Below are 27109 nucleotides of genomic sequence, written 5' to 3' on the forward strand. Positions count from 1 at the left end.
TCTGGTATGAGATTTCTCAACCCCAGAATTGTTTCTTTTCTGAAGGGAGGTAAGGGAGAGAAATGTGGCTTTCTGAAAATGATGAAGAAAAACACCCAGAGGACTTAAGGGGAAAGAGACAATCAGGTGGGGTTTTCTAGTGAAAAGATAAGTGGAGATGGGTGTAGGGGGAAAACATCTTGAGTTCTAGTTGGATGGTGACATTGTGTCACTTGGGGCAAGTCACTTAACCTCTCTGACCTGTTAAACGGGTCTATTAGATTGAAACTGTTTGCAATTTTGTTGTCTTACAGTAGTTTTCTATTAAATATTTCTAGGAAGAATAACACACAATCAAACAAACTCAGAATAGTTTTGATTTAATATCCCCAATCCCCTGGCACTAGCTGGGAATATACATTGTCCATTGATATCTATATGTGTATGTTAAATTATACAAAGTAGATCACAAGGATTCACAAATTTCTAATATCGGCTGTCCTTGGGTTGATAAGGATGTCAGTAAGACTAGGGGTTGGGAAAAATGTATTTCAACTGTAGCTGCATAGCTTTATTTCTTATATAAAATATTTGAAAGAAATATAGAAAAATATGAAGAATTATTAATTATAGGTAGTGAGAAATACAGGTGTTATAATAGTTAAGTACTTCTCCTATTTCTCTAAATTAAAAAAAAAAGTTGACTAAATATTGTTGCTTCTTCAAATTCGAATATTTTGTGATTTGGTAAGGCATCCTTTTTGAACCTCAGCTTTCTCATTTATAAGATAAGAAAGTAAGTCTAGGTGATCTCCAAGATCCTTTGAATCATTAAATTCTATCTCTGGTAAGAAAATAAAAACAAGATGCCTAATTGATAGGGAAGGAAGAACCAATTTTAAGCAAGTATGCTGGAAGATTGTGTTGGGACCCTCTTAAAAGTAAAGGTGATTATTTTGTCTTCCTTTCAACTTCCAGTAATTCTATGTAGATATATAGTTCCCAAATGCTAATTTAAACATCTAACATTTGAGAATCACCCACAGTATTTCTCTGCCTTTGCAGAAATTACCACTATGATGAAGAGGAAAGTGGTAATTATTTCAGAGGAAGAATGGGCTCTTGCAATGAAGTGTGGTTTGGGAATTAGAAGATTCAGGATTTTAGTCCTGTCTATGGTACTCTCCATCTAGGTGACTGAGCAATTCACTTTAACCTCTCGGGGTCCTGGTTTCCTCATTTGTAAAGTGAATGAATTGGACTAGGTTATTGTAAAGGTCTCTTCTGTAAGGAAAAAGAAAGAAGCAAATATTTTACTTGATAATAAAACCACCCTGGGAGAAAGATGGAAGACAAACAGCAACAGATCAGGAATGTCATAGGTAGAGTTCATAGTGATTATAGCTATTAGACTAGCTGTGATCAGTCTTTAGGTCATCTGGAAGCCAAGTATTCCACAGTTTTATTTCAAGGTGAAGTCATTCTTTCAGTTCCTTCTCTCTAGACTCTTTTTGCTATCTTCTCTATAGCATGTGCACTCTGTGCTGCTTTGCTCTTGTGCTGGGCTGGGCTCCTTACTTATCTTTGTGTCCTGAACATTATTTTTCTTGATGCTCTGATTATTCTCCATGAAAACACACACACACACGTACACATATGTATATACACACACATTTGAGATTTTTCAACCTCAGAAATATATATATACATATATATATGTATATGTGTGTATATATATATATATATATATATATATATATATATATATTTGTAGCTCATGGTCTTTGATTTCTTAACCACTTTCATTTTCAGGAGTATCCCTCCAGTGTGCACTCTGGGTAACTTCCTAAGACTTTGGTGCTGAAAATCCTTTGTGATGGATCATTTCATGTTTATAATAAATAATTCTTTTACTCACTCATCAGTTATCACTGGGTGGAGTTAAAATGATTTTACTCTTCTTGAAACAAAATATAGAATGCTTTTTTTCATAAATAAACTTTAGTTCTGTACTCTAATTGCTATATTATTTTGTCTCTTCGTATCCTTATCTCATATCAATCTGACTTCTTTAGAATCATCTCCTGGATTTATACAAGTCTTTCTCCAGTAAGATGGTGAAAAGCTTCAGGCACATTATGAGCTAATAAATTGACGGTTTCTAGATTAAAGCAAACGCAGAGACAATGATTAAAGAGCTTCTACACTAGTAAAGTGAATAATAAGCACTCAGAGATTGTCCGTGGATAAAGGATCCCTGTGGGCATATTTCAAAGTCCATTCAGTGGCCAGGGGTTGGAGAGCTCTTCTAGAAGAAGAAATACCATAAATCACTTGCTCTTCAGATTTTTTTCGAAGGAGACAGAGACTGAAGCCATGACTCAGGCTTGCCAAGATTTTAGACCTGTGGTTCCACGAAGTCTAAGAATTCTGCAGCTGAGACCACTGAGTTACGTCTCCAGTATCAAAACCCAACTGAGCATGGATAGTCCCCTGGCATCCTGAAGACACTAAAATAGGATGGTCCTCTACCTTTCTCTAACCGTTTTTTTTTTGCCAGTCACGACTTCCATTCTATATTATGGATGGTGGTGCAAATTCAGGAAAAGGTACCTGTTGGCCATGCCAAACACAAAAATTGATTAAACAAACACAATTTAACCATTATGAATATTCAATCCTTTTGTTAACTTTTAACACCTGCTTTTTCAGAGCCGTTGATTTTTCTTTAATGAGAAGTCTCACCCTGACCAGCTTAAAGTGTAATTGACAGAGAGAAAACAGAGCCTGGATTATTGTCACTGTCGATGGACCACAAAGAAGACAAAACCTGATGACAGTGACGTGTGGGGGGGAAGTTCCAGTGATATTGTATTTTCTGATCCACTGACAATCAACACGTGTTTATGGAAATCACTCTGTCACTGGATTTCCATCACAAACCTTGGGAAAGACGACTGAGAGAGTGAGGGGAGAGGAAGAAAGATTTGGAATTATCCCCGAGAGAGATCATAAATCTTCTATAGGGGTTGATTTCTTGTAACTATTTCTTGCCTTAAGAACAGTTAAGAGTCAAATGACTACCCTGAACTATTGCTTTTCTGCTGACATCTAAGAGAAATACAATATCTTGATATTAGACAAGAGAAAGAGGATTGAAAGTTACGTAGCTCATTCTTCTTATTTAAAGACAAGGAGACCAGAGAGTGAAAGCCCACGATCACACTGAGAACCAGAGCTGGAAGTTGTATTTGATTTTTTCACTCACAGGCCCATGTTTAGTCTGAGCTTTGGAGGTAGACTGTATTGGCTTTCAATTCCAGCTCCTCACCTTAAGAACTGTACACTCTTGGGCATGTTACTCAACCTCTGTGCCTCAGTTTCCTCATTTGTCAGTTACAGATAATAGTAATATCTATTTCATAGGACTGTTGTAAGGAGTAACTCATATAATTCAGGTAAAGTGCTTAACACAATCCCAGGCACATATTAACACAATATGTATTAGCTCTTCTTCTTCTTATTATTATTATTGTTACACCATACACCTGAGGGCATAGTGAGTCAGATATGTGATCCCTGGACAGCGAGGTGTGGTAGGAAGATAAACCTGATCCGATCCCCCACTGTCATCAAAACACTTTTGAGACTCTGCATTGCCTTCCGAAATGCCTGCCTTCCATATCCTCGGGATAAGGCTCACAAGACCCTTCCTGGTTGGCATCAGCTGATATTCCCAGCCCCATCCTTGGTCATCTTCCCTCCTTATCCACGTGTCTGCTGTTCCCCTTCCCAAGGTTTGATCAGTCCCACCCTAGTTTTGTCAACAATCCATGACCTCTCTCATCTGCAGGGCTTCACAATTGTCCCCTCCACCTGACAGATGCTCCCTCTAAGCTCTTTTCCTTGTTAATTCCATGGACTCTTCGAATTGATTTGCTCCACCCAGGCAACCCCTGAACAATCTGGACTTACTTTTTTAATTTCCTTCATGACACACGTTTGATTTTCCTATTTCCTTGTCTATCTATCTGGCTTGACTAGATATAGACCCATAAGGTCAGGGATTATATTTTTTCCACTGTTTTATCCCAGCTTTTAGAGTAATGTCTGCTTTGTGGTTGCTGCCCAATAAATATTTGTTGAATTGAGCAAATGATACACAGGATTCCTTTCTCCCTAGATAAAGAATCTTGCAGCCTGAACATAATGCAAGCTTTTGTTCTATTCCCAGTTGCTGGTAAATGGGAGCTTACAGGTCGGAATCAAAATCACCGAGGTAGCAGTTTCCCAAGAGGGACCCATCTGAACCTTTGACTACACATGAGCAGGGTTTAGGAAAGAACATTGCTGTGCCCTGAGAGAGGCCTGGAATATAAACAATCCAGCCATGGGAAAGAGAGGAGAATGGTGATTAGGTCTCTGTGCTAAGCGAGGCACTTGAAGATATAAGATTTGCATTGTCTCTCTGGGTAATCCTCCCTTACATTTTCTCATGATTGCCTGCAATAAGATTTCTTAATCATTTGGGGGGTTTAGAGTGTGATCCCTTGAATGTATAATTATCTCCATTATTCAAAACAAAGAAGACGCGTGCCAGTCGGAAAAAAATAAAAATGTAGCCTCCAGCAGAAAACCAAGCTCAACTCTCTCCCTCACCCCCAGATTCTCTTTTCTGTTTATTCCCAGTGCCTTCCCTTACATGAAGCATTTCACATCCCTGTTTCTGAGGGCCCTTAAATGGAAGCAGCAAAGTAAGAGTAAGTACAAGCAGTGGATGGGTACTGGGACCGAAAGGCATGTGGCATTCAGTTCAGACCAGGTTAGATGGCCAGATCTCACAGTAGAGCATGTGCTGGGCCAAAATGAATTTGCTGCACACCTACATAATTAGTTTCAGTGTTGTTTTGTCTTGTTTTTTCTTCTCTCCTCCTTAGGAAACACATTATTCACGTATGCTCCTGAACTCTTGAAACCATGGCTCTGGTTCCTACAGCCTGTTCAGTCACGGGCTTGCTGTCTGTAATCCTGGGGACAGCCCCCCTCACCTCTACTCCAGACCACTTGGTATAATAAGAAAGGATCCCACGTGGAGTTTAGATGAGTTGATTCTGGAGATGTCTCTGCCGAATACCAGGTGGGCGACCTTGAGATCTTTCTTCTCCTTCAGTTTTAATTTTCTCATCTTTAAAAGAAAGCATTGGTTTACAAAGGCTAGACAATTTTGTTTTTTTTCTGTAAAGGGCCAGATAGTGGATATTTCAGGACTTGGGGGCCACATGATCTTTTTTGCACACGCTCTGCTCTGCTGCCGTAGCACAAAAGCAAGCCACGGCCAATAAGGGTGAGTGTGGCTGGGCTCCAGTGACACTTCATCTATGGACACTGAAATTTGAATTTCATATAATTTTTACATGTCATGAAGTATTATTCTTCTTTTTCATCACCATTTAAAAATGTAAAAACCATTCTTAACTCATGGGCCATATAAAAGCAGGCTGCAGGTCATAGTTTACCAATCACTGACCCATATCTTAGTTCGCCAAGGAGGGTCTGTAAAAGTTCAAGGGAGACGTGTGCCATGAATACACAGCAGCACACTTTGTTCCATTGATCTGGTTTGCCTTTTTGTCACAATACTTAATTTACCTTGAATTTCAAATGCAATTAAATGTGGGCGTGTGATTTTTTTTTTTTTTATCAAAGGGAGCTTGAAAAGACTGAGGAAGTCTTTTAATTTTGATTTTGATGATCTCCAAGACCAACACATTCATACTCTAAGAGCTCCTGGAATGGGGTTGCAGCTGATCTTCAGCTTCTAGGGTGATTCTGGGCCACTGTGGACCAAACAACATTTGTTAAATTTCATTTATTCATGGCCGTGACAGGGAGCTGAGGCATGAATAATACAAAAGAGCGGATACAAAATCATTTATACTGCATTCAGCTTTAAAATACATCATGGTTATTTTCTCCCTCTGAAGATTTACCTTCTTAATCCCTTTTGCTGATATGAAAATGAGTTTGCATTACCTGAGCTCACAGTGGATTATGGTAGAATTGGGATGCAAAGGAAAGATGTGCTAGAAATGCAATAAAAATGACACCCCGGATTAATTCTTCCTTCTCAAAGCCTCTTGACTCTCCTAGCCACTGAGCTTTTTCTTTTTCACCAGTTTCTTCATTGCTCCCCCTCATCGGAGCCATAATATTGTCTTTCCCATTCTGACCATTCAACATAGCCTGACTCTGGTCCTGGGACTTCCCTGAGGTTTCCTGTGTGGCAACACACTCCCGTGCTTACCTGGTTTTGAGACTAGGACCTAGAAAACACTGCATAATTTGAATAGTTGACTGACCCATAAGGAACTGACTAAGAATGGTGTGTCAACTTCAATTTAAAAACTTTTTAAAGGTACTCTGACGGTGGAGATCTGCCTTGGCTTGCACGTGAGTAGAGGTGGAATAGCCCTCCATCTGGTGATGATTTTTTCATAGTGCCCTCTTTTTCCACCCAGGAAGGTGTCACCACTTTCCAGGTTAGCAGACCAACATACGGATGCCTTCTGAGCAGACTCAGCCACCCTCTTCCTCCGCATCCTGGGCCTGCCTAGATCCCCTCGTAGGCCGTCCCTAGGATGGCCTCCTGTCCATTTGCTGACATGATTCTGCACTGGGACTCTAATAGCTACCTGAGATTCTAAGGGCCAAAAGGAATTCTTGTGACTTACATGCATTTTAACTGGACAGGAGATAAATCAGATAGGGATACATTCTGTGATTTCACTTGGATAGGAGATTAATAAAGTAGGAGGAATAAGATACCCTGCAGGGTCATCTGAGCCTGTCTCTTAAGACCCTGCAGCAGGAGCTCCTGGATGATTGAAAGGTTGGGGGTATGGGAATTCTGGATTGTAAGTGCTTTTTAACCCTTCCTTCCTGGCAAGGGATCCCAAACGTTCTGTTTTCTGGAAAGCTGAATAAGATTTTTAGATATTAATTAATATTTTTACCTCCTTCCAATTTCTTGGATCCTGGGGCTATTCTCTTTAGCCTCACGCTGTCAAGGTGAATTGTTACTGCAGAAGCACAGAAACAAGATAGGGGGAAAGGCTTGAGTTTTTAGTTTCAAATTAGGCTTTTCAAAGCCCATGACAGAAATGAAAACTTTCAGAGCAAATGCGGTAGAACTTTTCAGAGTCTGGCTCTTCTAGAAATTCATAATGAAGGTTCTGGCATGGATTGGTTTTGGCCTAGAAGGAAGCCTAGAATGGTTTTCATATCGATGGTAGCTAGATAAAAATCTGGAGATGGGGAAGAGAGATGAACAAACTAGTGAGAAGCTGAGGAAAGTTCCTGAGAAAGTGACTCCCCCCTACTCAGTGGTTCACTTGAAAGAACTGGGAGGTGAGTGGTTAAGTATTACACTTTCCCCAGGTGAGGTGATCTGAGATTAATAGCTGATCAGGAGCTTACTTCCTGTCTGGATTCTAGCAGGTTCTAGGATACTTTGTCTAACACAGAGGAGCGGCGCTGAACAAGGATTGGTGGTGCATCATGTCTGGGCAAAAAAGAACAAAGACGTACCTCAGAAGGGTCTGCAGCCTCAGAGTGGCATGGAAGGTATGGGAAATGCTCCAGGCATCAACTTGGAGGGTTCAGAGATAGCAGCCTGTGGATCTGGAAAAATCTCATGGTCAGGAAAAAGCAAAGTCAAATAACAAACTAACAACTTTTGCCACCAGACAGAACTGGGATTTCAATTATATAAGATATCTATATATAAAGATTTATATCTTGATATATATCTATATATAAAGATTATATACAAATGTACTGTATTACAGTTTTCTTTGTGTATCTGTGTTTTCTGTATTGGAAATACCATATGTGCTACACTTTTTAATAGCACGGGTAAAGGAAGGCAATATAATGAGTGTACGAGCTTCATGAAAGAATAAACTGGAAGGGAAATTTGAAAGCAGAATGGAAAATATAAGATGAAGGAAAGAGCTGTGGGGATCGTGTAAAGTGATGACGGAGGTAGTCAATGGTCCTGCTCTATGTGTTTCATCAGAACATATGTGGGTGGCAGGTTCTAGATCTAGGGACCAGACCTTCGAGTGACAGGAATCTTTAGGGAGCATGACTCAAGCCACTTCCTATGAGGGAGTCACTTGCAGAAGATTTAATGGAATTATCTTTATCATTTTCATACATCTGAAGGCTGGCATGGAGGAGGCATTATACTTGTGCTCTAAGGGTTAGAGTAGGACTAAAGTTATGGAAGCTCCAGGAAAAATGATTTCACAAGGTGAAGTAGCCAGTGTTGTTCAAAGATGGGATGAACTGTTCCTAGGAGTTAGTGAGTTCTTTCTAGAGGGAGTTTTCAAACAGAAATTGCAGAGCCATTTGGCAGAGAGCTGTACAGAAAGGATCAAACAACAAGTTCCAGTCCAAACCTGAGATTCTAGTAGCTAATGACGGCCCTGTGAAAACATCGACAGAGACAAATTGATCTCAAAGGCTCAGCAGGATACGGGGAAGACCAAAAATGAGGACCTAACTCACGAAGTCATTTTCTGCTTGTATGCCTTTGGCAAAGTATAATGACTGGACACATCTTCTAGCATAGACTTTCATTAGTTGGTTGGATAGGAAGATTTCAGGTTTATTCTAAATACGGAGACTTGAATATTGCCTAAATAAATACTGGATAATTTGACAGCGAAGAGTAGTTTGAGAAGAGAGTTGTTATTCTCATTTTTTAAATAAACATACACAAGAAGGGGAAAATAATTGTTTCTAAAGGCGGTTTTAAAGGATCAGAAGCTGGGATTGAGGAAGAGGCCACAAAGCTCCATTTTACTGTGGGGTGTCATTTTTCAAATGGCTCCTAATCACATTCCCGAGCCTGTCTGGAAAGGCCAAAATATTAGTGTTCTTAGGTGCAAGGCAGTTAAGTGATTACTGTCTCGTGCCAAAATATCTTGGTTTCAGCTGAGATCGACACAGCGAAATTACAGTCTCTGTGTCCTTAAGTTGGCCTCAGACTTTTCTGACAAACAAAAAGACTACAGTCACGCCACCAAGGCATGTGTAGAACTCAGGGTAGAGCTCAGAATCAGGATCTTGTCTCCTCCTTTGAGTCTGCAATTCAGACTTTAGACATTGGACAGTCATCTTTTTGTCCAGAAATTTCACATCACATCCATTCATTCAGCAAATGCTTTTTTAGTACTTCTTATGTGTCAGTCATGTTAGTCACTGCGGGGCTAGAAGATAAAGTAGGCAATGTCCTGGCCTTCAGGAACGCACAGTGGGAGTGGAAATCCAGGAAACCACGATAAGAATGCTCTGCTTTGCGTTACAATAGAGTCCTGGGAGCAGTTAGTGGTGGACTTCAGAGGGTTGACGCAGGCCAACGTTTAGAGGTAATTAGGTTTTAGGCAAGAAGGCAAAGATGGAAGATTGTGACTGGCAGAAAGAGTAACATGTATTAATGTCTAGGGGTGTGGAAGGATAGGAAGCCTTAGGGTCTCAGGCTGGCTGGAGGAAAAGGTGGATGGATGTAGGGGATTGCAGGTTAGAGATGAGGCAAGCCAGGTGAGAGGGACCCAGATGCTAAAGGACTTTGTGAGCTAACGCAGAGTTGGAATTACATCCTGAAAGTGATGGGAGATGTTCCTATTTTACAGGGTTGCTGAAGAACCAATGAGATAAGACATGTGAAAATGTTTTGTAGGAACATGTGTATCTAGAAATCTGTTTATATTTTCTGTCATTTCAATTTTGTGGGGAAAATCCTTGGACCATAAGAGAATATAATCAAAAGATCGTAAAAAGAGATAAGTGCAAAGCTTTCCGTGGTGGGAAAGGGCTCAGTGAGACTCAAAGCCAAGCTAAGCACACGATAGGGAGGCAAGAAGGCACCCTAACGCCTTCCAGTAGCCCAGGGAGGGTATGGATGTCTCAGGGAAGCAAGCGCTTGTATACATACAGAACGTGACTCCTTGAAATTTACACTGGATGTAAAAGACTACAGACCAAGTGAATTTACTTGCTTGGCAGCCCTGGAAGAGTCTAAGAGTGCCCTGGTCCTTGAGATTTCAACTTTTAGAGGAGCATAAAGTGAAAATAAAATATTCTAAAAGAAGGTGTTGTGACAGAAAGAAACACTAGAATCCAGGGTCAGATACAATCGGAACCACATTTGAATCCTGGAGATCACCCCTCCCTCTTTTTGTCTTATTCTTTTAAATTTTAATGGAATTTATTGAGATATACTTAGCATTTTGACCAATATTCACCCATGTTACCACCACCCCAGTCAGATATAGAATATTTCCATCCACCTAAAATGTTTCCTCTTGCCACTTCATAGACAATCCACTTCCCTTCCAGCCTTGGGTTCCTGTCACTATGAATAGTTTTGTTTTTTCTAGGATTTCAAACAAGTGGAATCTTATGTATTATTTTTGTATGACTTCTTTCATTTAGTGTATTCTTTTGAGTTTTTCATGATGCTGTGTACATCAGTGACTTTTTTTCCCTTTTTATTGTGCAGTAGTTGTCCGCCACAGGGTTACACCAGAATTGTTGATCCATTAACTGTTGATGGATTGATGGATTGTTTCCAATTTTCAGCTTATTCTTTTTTTCAGTAGACTCTGTTGGCCAGGATGTCAAAGACAGGGCCCCCAGGCACAAAGTATAACTTGCTACAATAGTCTGAAAGGAGAATTTGACAGCACCTATTAGTTTTAAAATTTCCATCCTTTTTGTTTTATTTAGCAAGTCTACTCTTTAGGATCTATTGTACAGAAATACCAATATTCACACAAGTCTGCAAGGCCATGGGTATGAAGCATATTTTTTAAATTCTCTACATTTATTCCTCTAGAATCTCCAGCCATTCTGCAGTGGTTTTTGTTGTTGTTGTTTTGTTGTTGCATCCTTACCTCTTACTCCTCCCTAGTGCTAAACTTTTTTAGCTGACCTGAGGGTAATTTAGGAAGGAATGCATTTTTTTTTAATGCACCCAGTTCCCCATCCAAAAGAACTAGATATCTGTATATTCTATGTATTGATATGCGTATTCTTTTTAACATTGGAAAGTTTTTATTACCCCATAGCTGCTAACTTTGGTTTTACTTTTTCATCCTTAATTCTGAATTTGTTCAGAATGTAAGAAAGTACCCGAGGAGTTTGTTAAAGTGGCTTGTTTAAAATGGTATTGTTCTTGCAATTCTCTCCGACATCCTGGGACACCTCATTATCTGGCTAGGTTTTAGCCAAATGCCTTTTCAGAGAGGTTGTTTTTTTCTTGAGTCATCTAATGATTTTGCCCTACTAAGTGGTCACTGTAATTATTTTTATCTTACAGTTAATGGCATTTAGTCACAAACCAAGTAAATACCTTTCAGAGAGAAAGACCAGGCAATGGCAGAGCACTGGGTCCAAGGAATTCCCTACCTATGTCTTGGCATCTCTCCAGCTGTCCACCCAAGTGCACATCACCGCATCCAGAATATCTACTAGCATCTATAAAACAGTAAAGTTGAAGATAGCGTATAGCTCAATGACATGAGCCAAAGTCAGATCCTGGTGATAGGAAAGTCTAGATCTGAAATTTGATCTTTCACTTATTATACATGAGTTCATTCATTCATTCATTTATTTAAGTGTTTATAGAAGTCCTCTTTTTTGTGCAAAACATTAGTCTAAATTCTGGGCCAAGAATAGGAATGGATCATCCTTTGGTTTTTAAGTATACCTATTTAATAAGAGAACTAAAATAGGCAAGTAACAACAAAAACAGTAACACTGAATCCTCACTCTGTGCCAGGCACTGTGCCAAGAATTTTACATCACTTTTATATTTAAATCTCACAGCAGGTAATGTTATTATTCCCATTTTATAGAAGAAGAACCTGATGTCCAGAGAGGTCATCCAACCAGATCAGAGTAGCGCAATGGTAAGTGACAGAGCTAGCTTTAGAACAAGGCAGTTGGACCCCCGGGCCTGTGTTTTTAACTTCCTCACTACACTGCTCTGGAAAAGAATTTTTCCACCTCATAGGTGCCATAAAGAGCAGTTTGAAAGTGGGAGTCCTTCTGGAAGGATGGGAGGGTGTAGTCAGCAACCCGTTATGGCCTCCCTAATCGCTCACTGCTTTCCTTATGTATCACTCATAGTTTCACACTTTTTTGCTTTTGCTGCTGCTTTGACTTCAGCTTGAAATGAGCTCTCCCCCATATTCTCTGAGATTCAGGTCAAGTGGTACTGATTTCACGGCGGCCTTCTTGACATCCACAGCCAGAGTTCATTGTGTTTTCTCTGCATTCCATAGCCAAAACTTGTTGCTTGCTCTGTTCTTCACTTTGCCTGATACGAGAGTTGATTTCTTTTTACCTATGTATTCTCTCTGTACCTTTCTTGAGTGCACAGTGTGAGTATTGTTCATCTTTTATGCCTAAGACTGGACATGGTAGGTATACCAGAAGTAGGTACACTTTGACCTGCCAGAATGCTAAGGGTTAAATGTAACCAAGAAGGAGTTGGATATGAAGTAGTTACATTTTCCTTAAACAATTATCATTTAGTCATCTGTCTTGAGGTCTAGTGCTTCTCCATCTTGGCTTGTCCAGAAGAAGATTTATCTTGAATCCAGCTTTCTTCCTTCTCTCCATCACAGGAAAGAAGAGCCGAGTTGAAGTAGTTTGTGCAAAAGCAGTTGAAGTGATGAGACTCGATCATAAATATTAGAGACCAATGGGTCTCTACTGTAACTCCCCAAAAGCTCAGGAACCTCCTCATGGTCTGGTGTATAAAGATTCCTTTCTCAACAACAATCTGCTCCCATTTCTTTAAATAATAAAACCACCGAAATTTTTCTGAGTTCTGTGCTGTCAGAGAGATTCAGAGATCCCTGGATCCTGAACTAGCAAAGCTCACGCAACCTCTCCATTTCATGGGCCTGAATATAAACTCTTGTCATCTGTCCTCTGAATGTTCACGCGCTGTCTCAGAGAGGTTAACTGATTCGTCCAAGATCACAGAGATACTTATTATGAATTTTAAAAATGAATTTCCCAAATCACATGGAGCTAAGATGAAGTTACCAGGCATTGACTTTCATTTTGGAATTTGAATCATGATCAGTTTCTCCTTTCTGTCCTATAAGAGATCTAAGAGAATATATCTGAACTTCTGAAAACACAGATGCTGTAGAAGGAAGGTTGAGTTTTATAAACTAAGGGGTTAAGACTATAAAAAAAAGGCATAGTTTCTAGTTTCCCTGTCACCTAAAATCCTGTTGGATCAGGCTGTGTCCCTTCCCAGCCAGAGTATTAAATTAACTGCAAGTTGCTCAGAAAGCTGTATCTATTTCAAGGTCTCAGCCCTGGCTGTGCCTTTTTTTTTTTTTTTCCATCTGAACTGTTGGGTGGGAGAGGGGTCCCAGAGGGTGGGGAGATAGAAGGTAGAAGAGAAGGCGGGGTTATTTCAGGCCTTGTTTCTCTAAGCCTTCAACGTCTGAGCCCCAGGACAGACCTTCCTGTTGTGAAATACTGGACCAGTTGTTGCGGTCTGAAGATAAACAACATTCCAGTAGTTCCCCTAGAGGCTACCCGAGGCCTTGTGCTTTTTAACATTTCCCTGGCCCTACGATAATCCAGGAGCTGAGGATTACTGCATTACCCGCTTCGGCACACACAGCAATTTTGTGGTCTCTGTGCTCTTAAACTGGGTTATGGTAATGAGCTCAGGGTGCGATCTGGATGACTCCACTGGCTCGTTAAACCCCTGAAACACTAGTATCTTTTGTGTAGCTTTGGACGCTCAAGCTGTGCTGATTGGAGGTTTGTAAGAACAAGGGTTTTTTGCCCTGATGTGCGAGGTTTCTGTCTTTATTAATGTTTGAGGCTGAGTTAAGACTCACCAGGGTTACGTAAGGGCAAGTTTGGAAACCAGATGCAAGCCGTTAACTAAATCAACCTGGGTTCATCATGAAAGGGTTGGGCCCCACTTTGCTGTACCCAATAGAACAAACGTTTCAAATGAATTTCTCATAAGTTCTTGGTTCTTATATAGGTAGGCGTGGCTTTAAAGGGCATAAAACCACAACAAATCAAACGATAGCTTAGACTTGCCTTTCACTTTATGACTGAGGATTTGAGTGATGATTCATGGACTGTGAATGTTGACCCTGGTCCCTGGCTTAGCTCTACCTGCAAACATCATCAGGGCCAACAAATTCGAGAAACACATTCTCTCTGTTCTGGTCACTTTCTACCATTTATCAATTTCACTCATAACCACTGTTATAACTGTTCCCCACAACTACCTATAAGACATATAAAGGGAGTATTACTAACCTCATTTTAATGATAAGAAACTGAGGCTCAGAGAAATGAAGACTTTTCCCAAAATCTTACAGCTGCCACCATTGTATAAGTAAAACAATTTAAATTTTGTTGCCTTTTGTGCGTGTATATGTATGTGTAATTGCTAATTCAGTAGATTTAAGATGGCTGTGACAGGCAGACATCTAAGGTGTCCCACAGTGATTTCTGACTCTTTTAATCCTTACAAAAAGAAAAAAAAAATTTCTTTGACGTAGCAACAACTTTACTATTAGGTTCTGGGTGTTGCAGTCTCGGATAGCTTGAACAAATATTCAGATTAAAATATCGAATGTGATATTTCCAATTAAAAAACAAAAGCATCATAAAACAATAGAAAAATGAATGAAAAGAAACATGACTATTTTAATCATTAACAAATAAATACAATATTATACCTTGCATCTTCTTAACAAGACTTGGCACCTGGCATGCCCAAGTTTTGAAACAATGACATAACAGTAACAAATTACAGGTAACTAAGAAGATAAATAATGAAAAGATTTATATGATCATCAATCTAAATGGTCATATATTCCTAGGATATAAAAACAGCTAAAGAGAGCAACATCTGTAATATGATAGCAGATTCACATTGTATGGAGTAGCACTTGAGGAGGAGGTTAAAAAAGAGAAATGAGTATAATCACAGTAAAAATGCCTCACAGGTTCAATGCCATATAGTTTTCCAAATTGTTTAATATAAATGATTTCTTTTAATCTTTATACAAATTCTGTGATGTAGTGAAGGAGGCGAGGTGGAGATTATTATTTCCAGTTTACAGACATGGAGACGGAGGACCAGAGATATTAAAAGTCTTGCCTAAGGTCAAAGAAGAGAAAAGGTTAATAATCAACTCTTGCCCTTAGAACTTTTCATTAGTGCTTATGCATTTATAGCTTATCATTTTGTAATAGTATGCACGTCAAAATCTCTGTGTGTTTACAAATGTATAATACAGAGTTTTGATGGCCAATAAATAGGGACATATGGGGAAAAAAGTAAGACTCCACATATTTTAAAGCAGCAATGGAGTAATTGCAAAATAATTTTACATTCCATTAAAAATCAATGAAAACTTTCCAATTAAACCAGCATTTGAATAATTCAAGAACTGTGTCACATAATCCCCTCTTTTCTTTTTTTTTTAATGTATATATATGTTTTGTTTGTTTTGTTTTTGGGGGTGAGATGTCCAGCATCTGTAAAATTTGCTTATAAAAAAGGGACTTTTCTCTTTGTATAAAAATCATTGTCAGTTAAAGATTAAACCGAATATGATTATTTATATTCTGTTTTTGAAATGTACTTTAATGTGTGATGTGGACTCATCAGACCACAAGGCACATTTTGCCAAAAAGCGTGATGAGAACGCATTCAGCACAGACAGCCAGAAGGAGGGAGTGGCACTTGGAGTTGGGGAACCAACAGCAATGGCAGCCATGACCCTGTAACATAGGGGAAAGCAGAGTGTTCCTAACTCCCACTCGAAGCTGACTGCCCAGGGCCAGTAGAATCAGCAGATGTCAGAGCTTAAAGATCCTCTGGTCCATTTACAGACAGAAAAATAAAAGGACAAAAAAGGAGAGAGGCTTGCTGGTTATCAGGAAGAACAGCCATCTTCCATGATTTCCGCTCTCATTTCCCCCTCGTATTTAGAGGAATAACCTGGGATTTGGTAGTGAGAGGAACAAGCACTGAGTGCATATTACATCACTGCCATGACCTCTGGGCTCTTCCCCAACCTTTCCTGTCTTCCCCAGGGGCAAGTGGGATTGACCTTTAGCCCACTAAGCAATGCCTTGGACTGAAGCTTGGTCATACATCTCCACGATCCCCTTCTTGGTTAGCTAGGGTCTGTCATTATGATGTGAGGGAAAATGCAATGTGCTACGACTCAGAAGTTCTGTTTCTGTACTTTCCACCTGTAAAATCTGAGACCAGTTCCTTAACTTTACAGGGCTTCCGTGTTTTCATCCCTTCCATGGAGTTTAACAGTTCCCTCCATGACACCTTCCCACATTTTTATGAGGATTAAATAAGACGGAGGGTATTAACATTTGTAAACCCTGAAGGACAACATAAGTGTTAATTAACACCATCTATTCCCAAGGGGAGTGTAGAATAATGCTTAGAAGCTCAGGATCTACAATTAAACAAAGTTTGTTCACATGTTGCTGTTGCCTCTGAGAAGCTGTTTAAATTCAGACATGTTGTGTCTCTTTGCTAGATCTCAGTTTCCTCATTCTGTAAAGGCATCCTCCCCTCAGTGGATGACTCTGAGGGTTAAATTAGGTAATACCACGGTGGCTGACACACAGTAAATAATCGGCACGTGTTTCTATTACTACGACACCACACCTACAAACTGTGGCTGCTGTGATTCCCAAACTCTGCAAGAGAAAGTCTTTCTGGAAATCCACACTAGAATTTCTTACACTGAAGCAATTGCCCGGGTGCTCTTTTGAGCTAGTCCTTAACTATCCTTGGGAATTTCATTGTTCCCAAGTTTTAAAAGGCAGCGATTTTTATAGTGGGTAGTAGAAGTGAAAAAAATCAAAAGAATTTTTTCTTTCCCATGTTTTCTTTTGTTTGTTTGGGTTTTTTTGCGGTGCGCGGACCTCTCATTGTTGTGGCCTCTCCCGTTGCGGAGCACAGGCTCCGGACGCGCACGCTCAGCGGCCATGGCTCATGGGCCCAGCCCCTCTGCGGCATGTGGGAATCCTCCCGGATCGGGGCACGAACCCGTGTCCCCTGCATCGGCAGGATGACTCTCAACCACTGCGCCACCAGGGAAGCCCCCCCCACCCCATGTTTTCTTACTTCTGTATTACCTCTAAATTTTTCTGGGAGGATAGTGAAGCTTGGTCGAGGGGTGATGGCAGTATATGAGGAAAGGGAACAAAAAACAGATTAAGGAGTTACCAGACTGGGAATCTAGTCCTAGGTCTGCTTTTAAGTCATAGTGTGAGCTATCACCTCAGGCGTCTCTTCTACGAATTCCAGTTTCCCAGTGGTGAAATGGGGAGGGTAAGATTAGAGTTCCTCAGTGTGGTAAATAGTCATGGTAAAGCATCGAACACAGTTTCTGGTACAGGATTAGTACTAAATACATAGTCATTTTCTCCCACTTTCCTTTTTAAGGAATTTCTAGTTCTGATATTCTATAATTTTAGAAATGTGTCTTTCGGCAAAGTGAGACCCCTCTGTCTTAGATATGTTGAGGTATTTAACATAAGGCAGAACCTAGTGGAAAAAGTCCCAGGAAATCAGGAGATGGTTTCCTGGTCTGAGAAACTCTTCCCTAGCCCACCTCTAAGACTGTTTCTTTAATGATAATTTTGGGATGTCCTTATGGTTGACACTATTGGGTATAAAGCAGTATGTACTTTGAGTCATTCTCTCCAAAGTGGTGATCGGTCTCTTGGTGCCAATCCATACACAGTGAACCACCAAAGTCCTTTAGAAGCCAATGTTTGTTAAAGGAGGATGGACTGTACCGAGCCAAGCCCTGCAGACCACACAGAGAATTGGACTTAGAAGCCCCACCTAATTACTTGCTCTCATTGGCTCTAATAACCAGTCAGCTTCACTACAAAGATATTATCTAAGAGAGCTGAAAAAGGATCTTAAGTATGCTCTCTAATCAAGCTCCTCATTTTATAGGAGGGGGAAAGAAGGATGAGAGAATACAAGTGACTGTTCAGGGATCAAAGATCAGTAGAAGAGGTAACACTGAAAGCTAGATCTCTTGACCCCCAGCTACAACACCACCGATGCCCGAAAATAATGTCAAGGGATAGAGAATACTTTTTTCTTCATGTTGAACTGAACTGAACTTCCACCAAAATTTCCAAATTTCCTCTAGACACTCAAGTTCCATAACTTAATGGACAATGTTCTGTATTCTTTAAACGAAAGACACTGCAGAGGCTATTTAAAATGGCCTGGAGGCTGAGCCAGCTGCCCTTGCATGGGGCCAATTTCTGGTCAGATACCACTTACTAAATGGAATCTCAATGCACGGATTCTAGGGTTTTGTCCTGTGGGTTTAGTTGGTTTGTTGGCCCAGCTGTTGGATGTTCAGGCTGTGTGGTCCCTTGCCTCTGTTGCCCCTCTGGGGAGACTTGTGCTTGCTAATGTCAGGGCATGGGTCCTGCAGAACCCAGAGAGACAACGTGTGTGAGGTCACAGGGAGGCCTGTTGCCTGGGGTGATGAGTTTAAGGAGAATCCTGAGGAAGCTGAGCAGTCAGGCAAATAGAGCAGAGGTTGTCAATCTTGAGCATCGGAATCACCCAGAAGGTTGGTTAAAACACAGATTTGGGGCCCTACCCCCCAATTCTCTGATTCAGTACATCTGAATGGGTCCCCAAAATTGCATTTCTATCCATGTCTTTAGTGATGCTCACACTACTGGTCTGGAGACCACACTGAGGTCCACTGGCCTACAGCATAATGAGTTAATGCACACAGTTGATATCCAGCCACACACAGCTGATGTCCAGTAATTTGAATGGCATATAAAGAATTCTAGAAGCTCTCTCTGTAATGGGCTCCCTGGGTAAGGACTTCAGCTTTTTCCTTTGGGTCAACTTGGGTCTTTAATGATCTGGCTAGCATTTAGGAAGGCATTTGATATTCTGGTTTTAATGTAAACACTTCCCACCTGTCCCAAGTATGTGTATCCCTTTCCAAGAGCTCCGACATTTCTGACATTGGCGGAACCCTAATCTCCCGTCTCCTCCCTTCTCGCGCTCTCCCTCTCTCCTGGCCAGCATCTGTTCTTTTCCCAGCTGTGGCTGCTTCATTCTGTCTGCCTCTTTCTCCTCTTGTCCCCAGCTTCTCACTGGCCCCTCCTCCACACTCGGATCAAAATACTCTGTTTTTATTTATTTACTCTACAGCTGTCAGTGTTGTGTCTGGGTCACTGCAGTGCAACTTGCAGGGAAATGCGATCCTGAAGAGTCCTTAAAACTTCAGCTACTTGTAGTCACTAATGTACCCACACTCAATAACACAGATGCCTTCCTTGGTCCCTGGATTGCTCTGAAAATGGCTGGCTTAGGCCTGTGTGTCAGGGTGACCCCAGGAGGAATGAAGCTAACAGTCCTTGGAATTTACACTCAACCATTTAAAGGTATTGAACAATTCTGAGTATTTAAAACTTTAGCACTGTAAAGGAGATGGAATTGTTCAGTGGAAAGAGCTCTAAATTAGGAGTCCGGAAACTACAATCCTAATTCCAGCTCTCCTACTAATAAGCTGAGTGACCTTGAACAATGAGCTCTCCCTCTCTCTTTCTCTCTCTTTTCTCTCTCTCTCTCTTTCTCTCTCTCTTTCTCATCCTTAAATTGAAAATAGTACACTTGGTAACTTCCTGCCCTCAGTGAGTCTAAGTAATAAAAGTGTGAGGACTCCCTTGAACGTTGGATTTCTCTATGGTGATTCCACATACTGTGCATAGCGATCCCAGGTCGGGTTCTAGGGGGTTTCCAATCTTTCACTGGGGTAACTGCAAAATGAGAAAGTTGTGGGTTTTGAGGCAAAGAGACTAGGACAATGAGAGCATTATAAGTTAATAAATCAACCAGCGAGGATTTATTCAGCAAATAATATGTCTAAAGGAGATTTGAGAGAGGCAACCTGGCAGGCATTTATTAAGGCACTGAACTGGACCAGATATAGGAAAGGTAATAGATATGAAAGAAAAATCAATGTGACGCAGAATGAAAGTGACCAGATTCTATGAGGCTGTGCTGTCTTCTGTCTTTCATATCCGTGCTCTGAGCTAAACCAACCTGAAGGGTGAAAGGCACAGAGTCATGCAGATAGCAGTGGGGAAATGACCTAATGGATGAAATGAATAACGAATACTGCCTGGTAAAATTTTTCATTCAGTTGCACTGATTTCTTGCATTAGTAGGTAACCTTTCTGGGAAGTGGTTACTGTCATATAGTTTAAAGAAAAAAAATCCTTCTTAATGCCCAAAGTGCAACACCGTGTGAACTTAATTTATTTTCTCTTCTTTAGTGCCTTAATTTTGTTTTGTTGTTACTAAGTGGTGACCACCAAAAAGCATGAAAAATTGCATTAAATAATAATTCATCTGTTAGAGCCAATTACAATTACAGCACACAATCACACCCTTTTTTCCATTTGATAGATACAATCCCCCTATAAGGTGGCCAAGTGATAACTGTTATTCTCCTTCTTCAAATTTGGGATCTGGGATCAGAGAGGATCATGGACTTTGTTCACATGGATAATGAGTGTGGTAATGTCACCAAAACACAGAACTTAATTTTCATTAATTAATTTAAGAACATTTAATATGTCTTAGAAATAGGATTTATCTGGGCTTATGAAGGTAGGCATGTTTCCTGTCCTCAAAGGCGATTCAGGGGGGAAGGCCAAGTGTGTGAAAGAGTGGGTGCAACCATGAGTTCCAGGTGATGTGATGACAGTACTATGTCAAGGAGGGGCGTAAAGCTGGAAGCTTCAGGAAAGGAAGTCACACGGTTTACTCTCAATCTCTAAGTTATAAAAGGTTCCTGTCTGACAAACATTTAGACTTCATTTTATTATAACTCTATGCCTTAACATCAAACAATTCAATATGTACAGTGCATATGAATAAGAATTTATGTAGAATAAATGCCTTCTAGAAATATTGACTGTGATGCCCGTTTCTGTAAAACAAATACAATTGATCACTTAAATTATAAATCAAACATAGTTTCATGATGATAAACATCTCAGAATATGATTTGGAAGATATTTTGCTGAAAAAAGAGTAAGGAAATGGCCAGTTCCAGGCATTCTGTCCAATGTTAAGCTATTGGACCATGGCAAGCCGGTAACCTTTCCTTCATAGGACTTGTGCTACATTGCAGAAACTTTTTAATTTAAGAATTTCCCCGACATTTTAGTCTTTCTCCTGCCTTCACTTCTTACCCTTCATTTTATATTTTCCATGTTGGTAAATTCTCACCCTAAAAACTCCTCTGTGAATAGCGGCCATTGCAGTAGGGGGTTTACTTATTTTTTATATTAGTTTTCAAGTCTTTGACTCCTTTCAGAACTAAACATGTATATTTATTATTATACAGCACTAGGGCATAACCTCACAAAGACAATATAGAGTATAGTTGTTTGTAAAATAAATCAATATGCCTGGTTAACATTTCCTCATTAATTGTTTCCAATGTAAGACATGCTCTGAACTTTACATGATGAAAGAATCTTTCACTGAACATATGCGCTAAATTCTTTTAATAAATACTTATTGGGCAAGAACAGCTATGCTGGGTGAACTAGTGGAGCTCTCAGAGGAGCTTTAAGAATGATTTAGTTAAATACCTTTATTTTAGAGAAGATCAGTAAATACCATAACTCACCCAACAATTCTGAGGCAGAGATGGCACTAAAATATTGCACTGTTGATTTCTGTCCTAAGAGGCTATTTTCTGTAACTGAGTTAAGGTCAATAGTATTTTCAAGCAGGTAATTTTCCCAGGCCCAACCATTTCACCACAACCTTAATTTAATCATAAGTTCTTGAGAGACTTCTAGTGCACCAGATGTTGTACCAAAGTTTGCTGAAGCTATTTGGGACCAGTGATTCTTGGAAATTTCAATCGGATATTTGCAGAGTTCCTAAGCAATTAATTGACAGTAGTATTCTATAGTGCAAAGATCCCTGGTCTGTTAATCAGTGAAGAATCGTACCAATAATTTTGGGGGAGCCCTTAAGCAAGTCCCTTGATTTCTCTAGATCTTCATTTTTCTTTAGTAAAATTATGAGACTGGTTTAAAGATCTCATTTTTTTCTTGCATTCTGACTCTATAACTCAAATTTGGCTATTGTATAGATAGGATGATAATGACTAGATGAGTCCCATTATCTTAAAGGGTATTTCATGTCTTGCAAATTTTAATTGGTGTCTCATTGTTCATTAAGTACTTTAAGTACTTTATATAGAATTTTAGTTTTGTTTAATTTTTAACAGGTATATATATATATTCATCAGTGTATGGGAATTTTGGATTTTGTTTATCCAAAGGTAACTATCCTGTGAAAGAAAATGGCTATAGAAACATAGTCTCTTTCATGGGAAGCCAGTCCACTTAAAACTAACTGTAAATAGACCATTAACACCTCTATACTTTTATTTATGAAACTGAGAGAAGTTTAGCCTTGGGTAAAGTCAGCTCAGCACACAGTGAGAGGAATGTGGTGGCCTGCACCTCATTGGAGAACAGACTAAAAATTCTTAAGCGGCCCTCAGTTGGAATGGATTGCTTCATGAATTCTTTCCATATCTAATTCTCATGATTCTGCAATAACTCTACTTCCTGAACGTAAAAATAGGCTGTTAGCACGGCAGTGAAATGGTGACTCCCTTCCACCCTAGGAAGGAAGGGTCTCTTTTAGATGAGTAACCACAAAGGTGGACAGGTCCAATTCCCAACCAGATTCACATTTTTTTCAACTCAAGTGAAATACCACTATCTGTTTTTTATTTTTACAATAAAAAACTAAATTTTGAGGGCCTGATATGACTGAGAATACTGAGCTATAGTGGACACATTCTTGGAAATGAAAGGTACTCTAAAAATACAGATATCATTGACCTGGCATCAGTAGGCTCTCACTACATCCCTTCATTCCCCTCCCCCCACCCCTGCAGTCTATCTTCAGTAAAAGTGCATCCAAATATAAAGTATATGGGTCGTGTCCCATTCCATGGGATCTTGAAATGTCTGGACTTAAAACGGGATAAAGCTAAAGCTGTGTTTGAAGTGTCCTAAACTAGGGCACCAAGAGCAGCTGCTCTTATTTCCAGCTGGATCCCTCAGCCTGACAGGGCAGAAGAGCAACAGCTACCTTGACAAATTCTCATTTCCAGGCATTTGGAGATTCAGCTGTGAAGATTACTCAAGGCAAAAAGCTGACAAGTCCAAAGCAAAACAAAACAAAACAGAAAACAAGAATCAGAATAAAAACAACAAAAATTATTCCATCCTTTTTAAAGGAAATAATCCATTTAAAATGTGAATCAAACACATACACTATTTAGATTGACAGATTTTTATAGCGTTCTGTAACTCTGCTGCTTCTGATGTTTGTAGTTATTCATATTCATGATGAGGAGATAGGCATTCGAAACTTTTCAGGTAGATTTTGAAGACTACATTCAGAAAATGAGATGTACCTGTGTAGAGGCTTGATCTATAGAACCAGGCTTAAAGTAATGAGGAATGACTTACAGTTACAGAAAAATTCATCATTTGCTTTATTATTACTACTTGCCAGTTATTGGGCTTCGACCTTATATCAGGAATTGTATTAAAATCTTTGTTTATGCCCTTTCATTTTTACCACGAGCCTATGAAATAAAGAATGGTAAGTGTCATTTTATAAATGTGGGAAGCGAAGCTCAGAGGAATTAAATTGACCAAGTTTACACAACTAGATAGGGGTAGATCAAGGATTCAAACTCAATCAGACCCTACTACAAGCCTGTCTTTAAAAATACTATGTTGAGTGGCAGGAAAAAAAATGGAAATTATAACCGATATCTTTCTTCCTTAACCCTGGTACTCCCTTTAATGCCATGATGCTACCCAGCCAAACTAGGTAAATCTAAATGCATTAATTGAGGAAAGAGGTGGCAGAGCTGTAATTTTGGCTTTTGAGCTTTAAAAGTATAGCTCTTGAGCAGGGGCAGAGACCAGCTGATTTTATACTCACCCCATATTGTCTTCCTCCTATAGCACACAGCTCATTGTTATTTTCCAGCCTCCTTTGCAGTTAGGTGTTGCCATGGAATACGAATGGAAGTGATGTGCACCATATCCAGGCTGGGAGCATTAAAAAAACAAATACCTCTACATGGGATAATCCATGTTCCTTTTCTTTCCTTGCTGGCTAGTTGACTGGAATGAGAGGACATGTTTGGCAAACTCAAGAGTGTTGTGTTAGACACGATGGAGCCCTGTTTCATTGCATGGAAGAGAGCCACTGTTCAGATGATCAGCAACACCTGTTTAAACTTGAAGAAATATATTTCTATTGTGTCAAGCCACTCCAATTTGGAGTTTATGTATCATGCACTAATACAGGGAAAAAAGCTTGAAGAATAGATTGAAGAGGATATCTGATGAATATGTATATGTGAGGGGAAGGGGTGGGGCAGGGGCTGGAGTTTCCCCACCTGGAGTCCAGATAAAGATTTCTTGAAAATACATAGGACAAAGACCTGTTTTTTTTTCAAGAAAAGTTTTTGTTTGTTTGCTTTTTGGGAAGGGATGTGTGTGAAGATTGATGGAGCCATACCTATTAGATAAAAATAGATTTATAAGATGTATCAATCAGTAGCAATAAACCCTTCTTGTCTGGATCTCAAATTGTTTCAAAAGCAAAATATTTATTAGACACTTTAAGTGTGAAATATATGAATACTAAGTAGATATTTGATGATACTAGGGAATTATTTTTTGTGTGCTAATAGGATTATGTCTTGCTTTTTAAAAGAATTCTTATCATTTAGAGATTGCCTAAATGTTTACAAATGAAATAATATGGTGTCTGGGATTTTCTTCAAAATAACCTTGGTGGGGAATGGGTGGGAGTATAGATAAGATAGGATTGGTTTGGGGTAGATGATTGCTAAATCTGGGTAATGGATACGTGGGGGTCATGATATTTTCTCTATTTTTGTATATATTTGCAACCTTTTATTATTAAAAAGTCTAAAAAAAGAAGAAAATATTTCCTAGGTTGGGGAGAGAACTGGGTTACGAAGCAATGAACATGTAGATATTATGAGATCCTGAAAAAGTTATTCTGCCACTTTTTTTTATCCCAGATTAAAACCTTGAGAAGGATACTCAAATCCTCATGTAGATTTGTAGAATTGGAGAGCTGAGAGGCCTGTGCCTTACTTCCCAGGAAAGCTTGGGCAAGAAGGAAAACCCAGTGTGGAACTGAGTGTGTGGTGTGTGCAAATAGAACCTTGGCCTCACAGAGTTTCCTATGGCCGAATGTGGCCCAGAGCAGCAGAAGGTGACCAAGGAAACACAGGAAGAGAACCAGACCTCTTGGCCATGAGAATGAGGGATGACTGAGCAGTGACCTGTGTGGACCTAGGGACATGAATCAAATTCATGGTGGATATCTCAGTGAATGGTTAGATGGCAGTAGAGGACCAGATGTCTCCTGGTGCCTCAGCATAAAATAAATCCTTTGGAACTGAACCGAAAACCTGGGACAAAGAGAGGATCCCTTAGGTGGCCAAGATTAAGTTTCTACCTCCTGGTAGAACCGGAATACAGCATATACAGTATGTTCAATTACACACAAATAAAATGAAAATTTTTCCCACCTGCAAGTTTGAACTACAATTCATATACACTACAATTACAGTGCCTTTCAGAAACCCAGTGATTAATTCCACCACATTTCAGTACCCCGGATGAAGCTCTAAACACATCCTTGTTTCTCTATTTTTCTTCTTCATTACCTTTATCTCAGCCCTTTAAGTCAGGTAAATATTTAAATTCTAAATTCCTATAGGAAAAGCTCTTCCAGGGAGGTAAGAACTCTGAGCTGAAGCCTGTGCTCTGCTCATAACTATTTGTGTGACAAGTGAAAATAATTTACCTTCCTGGAACTGAGATTCTTCTTTAGTGAAATGAGGCTTTGCCTCTAAATTTACATTCAAATTCTCTTTAAGAGTGGTTTTTTTTAGGGTTTTGTTTTGTTTTTTGTCCTCCAGGTGGCCAAGAATGTCAGGGAATGTCAAACTATACCGTGTAGATTCACTAGTTGACCCCATATGATGTAGTTTCATGGATCATAGTCCAAAATAAAATTTCTCAAACTGGATTAGGGGTTAAGATAGAAGTAGTCAGTGTTCTATGTGTATAATATTACTGGGGAAATCATAAAATGACAAATTCCAAATACTAGAAGGGATTTTAGAAATTATCTAATGCATTCTCCTTTGGCCGAGAGAGAGTTATTTGTCTGATATTACAAATGATAGTGGTAGAGCCCTGCTTTGAACACGAGTTTTTTTGGTTTATGGTTTTTTCACTACTCCTTCCAGCTTCAACTATAAAGCTGCAGATTTCAACATGTCTGTCTTTGTTGTTCATCCCAACTACTATTACTGAGCATCTGTTGTATACAGAATGCTATGAAAGCTATGTGAGTCATCATCATCGGGGGTGGTGCTCATATCTGGGGGGGGAGAAGCACCCATATTTTAAAATTATATCAGGTAACACAATTCCAAGTGGGCTTTGTTGAGAGCTTTCTTAGAACCTTAAATAAATGTTTTGGATGTAAAGTTGAAAAAGAGCACAGTTCAGGGAGACGAATTGTACGTGACCTGGGCCTTGAAATTTGGGTAAATTTTTCTGAAACGTGGGGTAGGAAGAATTGGGAAAGATATTTCAGAGTGGAAAAAAAGCATCAATAAAGTTTTAAAGAAAGAGAATGTAGAAAATTGGGGGGAAAATCTCTGTTTTACTGATGTACCCAGAATCACGGCAAGGCTGGAAGTTAGTCCTGGGGTTTGGACCTTGCCATGGAAGAGGGAGTCATTGAGTTTAAAGGAAGTGAACAATGGTGTGAGGTCAGTGGACTCAAGAGTCTCTTAAAATTAAGTTTGGCAAAGTTAACCAGATTCCTGTTTGGAAAAATACATTGTTT

The 27109-nt window shown here is 39.7% G+C and overlaps 1 long non-coding RNA gene across 1 annotated transcript; it reads right to left on the reverse strand.

Annotated features, from left to right (window-relative positions):
* Positions 1-382: 382 nt before the first annotated feature.
* Positions 383-24263, reverse strand: LOC309822623. Its single transcript, XR_014296759.1, has 3 exons — positions 24143-24263; positions 7567-7659; positions 383-5164 (listed from the first exon to the last, which is right to left on the reverse strand). It is a non-coding gene; the product is annotated as an uncharacterized lncRNA (long non-coding RNA).
* Between the last annotated feature and the right edge of the window lie 2846 nt (positions 24264-27109).

Source organism: Grampus griseus (assembly GCF_964374135.1).
Source record: "Grampus griseus genome assembly, chromosome: 5".
NCBI classification, from domain to species: Eukaryota; Metazoa; Chordata; class Mammalia; order Artiodactyla; family Delphinidae; genus Grampus; species Grampus griseus.